Genomic DNA, 6,864 nt, shown 5'->3' with positions numbered 1-6,864 from the left:
ACTTCTCTGTCTTCATCTTACCCTTTCAGCAGCATTGGGTGGAGTGGGCTGTTTGTTTCTTGAAATACTCTTCTCTTGGTTATCATCAGGCCATTGTTTCTCTGCTTTCCAAACTCACTGGTTTCTCCCAGCTAGCTTTTCAGCCAGCTTCTATTTCTCCTTTTAACTGTTGACAGTCCTGGGTCCTCTTCTCTTCTCCTGTTACTGTTTTTCACTGGGTGATTCCATTAATTTGCTGCTTTAAAAATCTCATTATGACTCAAGACTCCAAAGTTTATACCTTCAACCCATTTTTTCTGAGCACCATATCCAGCTCTGCTTACTTGACAGTTCAACCTGGATGTCCTACAAACATTTCAAATTAAACATGTCCAAGATAGAACTTCTCATTTCCCCTCCATGAATCAATTCCTCCTCTATCTGTCCTATGCCAATAAATGGCAGCATTATCCATCAGTTGCCCAATGCAGAAATCTGAGTCAGTCCCAATTTTCCCTTTCCCATAACTCCCATATATCAGGTGCAGCAACCCCATTTGATTGTTCCCCCTAAAACATCTTGACTGTCAACTTTTCTCTGTCTCCATGGTGAACAGGCCGGCCACGGCTCATCCTTCACCTGTACTATGTCAACACCTCTTTGATGGGTCTTTCAATTCATACTTGTTCTCTACAATCCATTTTCCACATTATGAGCAAGAACGTAAATTAAACCCTACATTAAAACCTTCAGTGGCTTTCATTACATGTGTAATAAATCCAAACTCTGTACAAGGGCTGGATGGCTCTACAGATTCTGTCTCCCGATGTCTCTCCAGCCTCAGGCTAAGCTACTCCCTACACCAGAGTCACTCTTATTCAAACACACTTAAATCTTCCTGCCTCAGACTGTTTGTATCTGCTGTACCCTCTGCTTAAAATGCTTTTCTCCCTGCTATTGCCATGTGTGACTTCTTATCCATAGGAAATCAGCTTAAATATTGTCATGTTGAAGCTTTTTCTTTTCTTTTTTTCTTTCTTTTTTTTTTTTTTTAGACAGAGTCTCGCTCTGTCGCCCAGGCTGGAGTGCAGTGGTATAATCTTGGCTCACTGCAAGCTCCACCTCCCAGGTTCAAGTGATTCTCCTGTCTCAGCCTCCCGAGTAGCTGGGACTACAAGTGCACGCCACCATGCCCAACTAACTTTTGTACTTTTAGTAGAGAGAGGGTTTCGCCAGTTTGGCCAGGCTGGTCTCAAACTCCTGGCCTTAAGTGATCTGCCCGCCTCCGCCTCCCAAAGTGCTGGGATTACAGGTGTGAGCCTGGCCCATGTTGAAGCTTTTTCTGACTGGTGTAATTAAAGTATGTCTCCCTGAGTTATTTTCTATTTTATCTCTTGATGATTATATTCATAGACATTTTCACGCTATATAAATATTTATGATAATCATGTGTTGCTTAATAACAGGAATATGTTCTGAGAAATGCATCTTTGTCATTGTGCGAACATCACAAGTGTATTTACACAAACCCAGACTGTATAGCCTACTACACACCTAGCCTATGTGGTATAGCCTATTGCTCCTGGGCTACAGACCTGTACAGCATGTTACTGCCCTGAATACTGTTAGCAACTGTAACACAATGGTATTTATGTATCTAAACATAGGAAAGGTACAGTAAAAACATGAAATAATCTTAGGGGACCACTGTTGTATAAGTGGCCTGTCTGGAATGTCAGTATGTGATGTGTGGCTGTATTTGCTTTTTTTTTTTTTTTTTCTGTTTTCCATACTGAATGTGTTATAGGAAAGGGGTCTGGATCCAGACCCCAAGAGAGGGTTCTTGGATCTCACACAAGAAAGAATTCAGGGCAAGTCTGCAGTGCTAAGTGAAAGCAAGTTTAAGTAAAGGAATAAAAGAGTGGATACTCCATAGACAGAGCAGCCCCGAGGGCTGATGGTTCCTCATTTTTATGGTTATTTCTTGATGATATGCTGAACAAGGGGTGGATTATTCATGCCTCCCCTTTATAGACCATATAGGGTAACTTCCTGATGTTGCCATGGCATCTGTAAACTGTCATGGTGCTGGCAGGAGTGTAGCAGTGAGGACGACCAGAGGTCACTCTCGTAGCCTTTTTGGTTTTGGTGGGTTTTAGCTGGTTCCTTTACTACAACATGTTTTATCAGCACAGTCTTTATGACCTGTACTTTTGCTGACCTCCTATCTCATTCTGTGACTTAGAATGCCTCAGCTGCCTGGGAATGCAGCCCAGTAGGTTTCAGCCTCATTTTACCCAGCTCCTATTTAAGATGGAGCTGCTCTGGTTCACACGCCTCTGACAAATCTAATCTTCGTGAGAGTCAAGAATGTATTGTTCACTTTCAAATCTTAGTGTTTAGCTTAGTGTCTGGCACATGGTACACTGTAATCATTTGTTGTATTAATAAAATAATTCTACATTATTGTTTTCAGTGGCAAACGTTTCCTGAATTCTTACTGTTTGCAGACCCAAGCCTGGTTCTTGAGAATACACTGTTGAATAAGACAACCTGGTTCTGTTTTCAAGATGCTCCCATCTGCCAGAGGGTACAATTGTGTACCTAGGCAGATACAAAATAAGCATGCTTTTGTACAAGTAGGTTCAAAATCATATAATGCAATTAATTTATAGGAGAAGTATAGAGCACTTTTGGATGAAAGAAAAAGGACACCTTGGGGGCACATTTATTTTAATAAAACTCTCATTTGACACAGGCTCTTTCCAATTTTTTACTATTTTACACATCTTTATAGATGTATATTATGTATAATCTATACATAGTCCCTAGAATGGAATCTTAGGGACTTACTGGGTCAATGGTCATTAAATAATTTTGAAACTTGGGATTTCACTGCCAAGTTTTGCTTTTCTAATATTAAGTGGCATATTTCCTATTTTCAAAGTGTTTTTGCCATCATTGACATCATCAGTATTTGAAAATTTGACAGTTTGTATGAGAATAATAGTGTCTCATTATTTTAATTTTAACGGCAATGATTATTAGTGAAGTAAAACTTTTCTTGAACCTGTATTTGCCATTTTGTATTTGTTTCTCAGATTGCTTCATGTTCTTATCTTTATATTAAGGGGCTCATGTTGTCCTTGATTTATAACATTTCTTTATATGTTATAGAAACAATGACATTATGATATATGACTTGATTATATCGTTATATATGATAATGCTAACTTCATTATCATATATGATCTAAGTATATTTTCCTAGCTCTTCATTTACTTTTAATTTTTGTTGTCTTTATGTTTTTGATGTTGAAGGATTACATATTTAATCTTCTAAATATCAAAGTTTTAATTTAGAACTTCTTAGAAAGACTTTTTCTGCCTAAGATTATGAAAATGTCATCCATCACTTCTAGCACTTACCTGTTTTCATTTTTCCCTGGCTGAAAATTGATTTTGGTGTAAAAAGTGAAGTGGAAATGAAGGTTAATTGGTTTTTCCAAAGAACATTGCTCTTTACACACTTTTTCTCCCTAATTTGACCTACTAAAATTATTTGAATATAGATGGGAAACCTCAATTTTTAGCTATGCAAAGACCACTCCTGAATGGTTGTTATTCATTTTCCATGCTCTTTGGTGGAATGTTTGGCATATAACTGAGTTACAAATAATGGATGCAGGCTGAAGTATAGGTATAACTTCCAGAAAGTATACTTGAGGGTAGGGATTGTGCATCTTTCTCCTTTCTCCTTTCTGCAGGGTAAATTCCAGACATCATATTTTTAGCTGGAGAATCCATATTGGCGAAGGACCACACACACTAGCATAGCAATGCAGAAAGCTCAGCATATCTGGGGTCCCCAGTGACTCTGTGGAACTTCCATGTCCGCCCAGACCACCTGCTTCTGACTTTCCCCCGCTTTTTTTCATGTCAGATGTTTAATGTGCCAATGACGAAACAAGGTTTGAGGCAGGCACATCTCACACATGAGCATGAAAACCCAATCATCACACTTATGAACCACAAAATCGTCTACTTCTGGATTTTTTAGAATAAGAAATCAAAACCACAGGTTTTAAAGCCACTATTAATTTAGTTTATCTTAGCTGTTTCAATATCATGTTATTTAATAGTTTGTATTTTTACTCTACTTCACAGTTGTTATTGTCTTATATTTTCTGAATTTGAGCCATATGTTGTTTGTTTCAGTTTCTCATGATTTGGAAGTTACATATCCTCCTCAGAGTCTTCTAGTAATTGACTTTAAATTTTAAAGATACATTCTTTAACACATTTTTCTGATCATGTGTCCTCATTCGAAATAGCATGATAAATATATTGCACTTCTATATTTGTCTTCTACCACGCTAGATTTTGCTAATACAACCCATGTAATTACTCTTAAATTATTTATAATCATTTCATATATTTTTTCTTTTTAAGTTTACTTTGTATCATTTGTATTTGTGTTTGTAATAATGCTTGTTTAGACTAAATTCAAACCACAGGAATAATTTCAGTTCTTGATACTATTTATTTTCTAATACAGTGCTCTCAGGCTTGTGATCTTAATTTTTCTTTCCATCTTTTTTTTGTCTTTGAGACAGGGTTTTACTCTGTTACTCAGGCTGGAGTGCAGTGGCGCAATCTGAGCTCACTGCAACCTCCACCTCCTGGTTCAAGCAATTCTCAGGCTTCAGCCTTTGGAGTAGCTGGGATTACAGGGGTGTACCACCACGCCAAGCTAATTTTTGTATTTGTAGTAGAAGAGATTTCGCCATGTTGGCCAGACTGGTCTCGAACTCCTACCCTCAAATGATCTGCCCGCCTTGGTCTTCCCAAGTGTTGGGATTACAGGCATGAGCCACTGTGCCTGGCCTCTTTCTTTCTTTTCTTAAAGACATTTTTAGGATAATTTTTTTTTTCCAAGAAAGGTATTATTATAAGCCCTTGTATAAGATCTTAGGTGTTTAAAAATATTTTTCCCATTGTCTGAATTGAAAATTCTTAGTTTCCACGTTTTTTTTTTTTCCTTAAAACTCTGTAAACATTTCATGTGTGTGTATATTTAAAACTTAATTCTATATAGAAGTATAAGATCATCTTGACTTTGTTTTTTTCTTGACCAGGTGTTTTCCAAGTGAATGTTTACACGATGTCTTTCTGTTTTGTAGTTATAGTTTCAGAATGTTTTATGTGTAATTTATATGTTCATCTATTTATTTTGTGGATCATGGGAAGCGAGTCTTTTTGCTTGCACACTTAAGGCCTTTTCAGCTTAAAAATATTTTCTTTGTTCCTGATTTTGGTTATTGCTTTGCTTGTAATTATCTTGGTATTCTCCTAAGAAAGACACTAAATTATTTATTTGGCTTTCCAAACTCTCCTTCAAGATCATCTTCTTGCTCATCGCTTGTATCTTTGTTTTTACCTTCTCTTTTAAAAGGTTCTGAAATTTGCCCTCCACCAGATGCCTTTGATTTGTCGTGGTGACATCTGCTTTGCATGGGCTCTTTTTCCCTGCTATTCGCCTTTCAGTCTCTCTCCTCTGACCCTTCCTGCGCACGTCGTCTGCCTCTTTTTAGTAAGGAGTGTGTTATTATTATGATTTTAAAATCTCAGCCTGAGTTTAATTTCATCTTTTCATCTCTTCTTGAGTTCACGTCAACCTATTTCCTTTCTGTGGCTCTTTCAAGAAGCCAGGCTGTCTTGTGGCTCGTTGAAAGCACCTAGTTTCCTAGAGCTTAATTCTGGTTCTTTCAGTAGATAATTCTCAGAGATTGGCTCTGTCTCTGAGTCTATAGTTGTTGTTCCCTTTTTCCTAGTCTCATATTGTTTGCAAGGCCTCAAGCTCTCTTTTTAAAATTTTAATTTAATTTTATTTTAAGTTCCAGGATACACGTGCAGGACATGCAGGTTTGTTACATAGGTATACATGTGCTATGGTGTGTGCTGCACCTATCAACCCATCACCTACATATTAAACCCCTCACACATTAGCTATTTATCCTGATGCTCTCCCTCCACCTCCCCCACTCCCCAAACAGGCTCCAGTGTGTGTTGTTCCCCTCCTAGTGCCCATGTGTTCTCATTGTTCAGCTCCCACTTGTAAGTGAGAACATGGAGTGTTTGGTTTTCTGTTCCTGTATTAGTTTGCTGAGGATAATGGCTTCCAGCTCTATTCATGTCCCTGCAAAGGACATGATCTCTTTCCTTTTTATGGTTGCATAGTATTCCATGGTGTATATGTACCACATTTTCTTTATCCAGTCTATCATTGATGGGCATTTGGGTTAATTCTATGTTTTTGCTGTTGTGAATAGTGCTGCAGTGAACATACACATGCATGTACCTTTATAATAGAATGATTTATATTCCTTTGGGTAGATACCTAATAATGGTATTGCTGAGTCACATAGTATTTCTGGTTCTAGGTCTTTGAGGAATTGCCACACTGCCTTCCACAATGGTTGAACTAATTTACATTCCCACCAACAGTGTAAAAGTGTTCCTATTTCTCCACAGCTTCACCAGCACCTGTTGTTTCTTAACTTGGAGAATCATCATTCTGACTGGTGTGAGATGCTGTCTCATTGTGGTTTTGATTTGCATTTCTCTAGTGGTGTTGAGCTTTTTTCATGTTTGTTTGCTGCAAAAATGTTCTGTTTTGAGAAGTGTCTGTTCATGTCCTTTGACCAGTTTTTAAGGTTTTTTGTTTTGTTTTGTTTTGTTTTTACATTTGTTTAAGTTCCTTGTAGATTCTGGATATTAGACGTTTGTCAGATGGTTAGATTGTAAGAATCTTCTCCCATTCTGTAGGTTTTCTGTTTACTCTGACAGTTTTTTTTTTTCTATGCAGAAGCTCTTTAGTTTAATT

The 6,864-nt window shown here is 37.6% G+C and overlaps 1 non-coding gene across 1 annotated transcript; it reads right to left on the bottom strand.

Annotated features, from left to right (window-relative positions):
• Positions 1-3,915: 3,915 nt before the first annotated feature.
• Positions 3,916-4,019, bottom strand: LOC115893083. Its single transcript, XR_004053038.1, has one exon. It is a non-coding gene; the product is annotated as a small nucleolar RNA U13 (small nucleolar RNA).
• Positions 4,020-6,864: the final 2,845 nt, after the last annotated feature.

The sequence above is a fragment of the Rhinopithecus roxellana genome, chromosome 13, assembly GCF_007565055.1.
Source record: "Rhinopithecus roxellana isolate Shanxi Qingling chromosome 13, ASM756505v1, whole genome shotgun sequence".
Lineage (NCBI taxonomy): Eukaryota > Metazoa > Chordata > Mammalia > Primates > Cercopithecidae > Rhinopithecus > Rhinopithecus roxellana.
The sequence above is the reverse complement of the archived record's forward strand: the minus strand, read 5'-3'. Positions and strand labels throughout refer to the sequence as shown.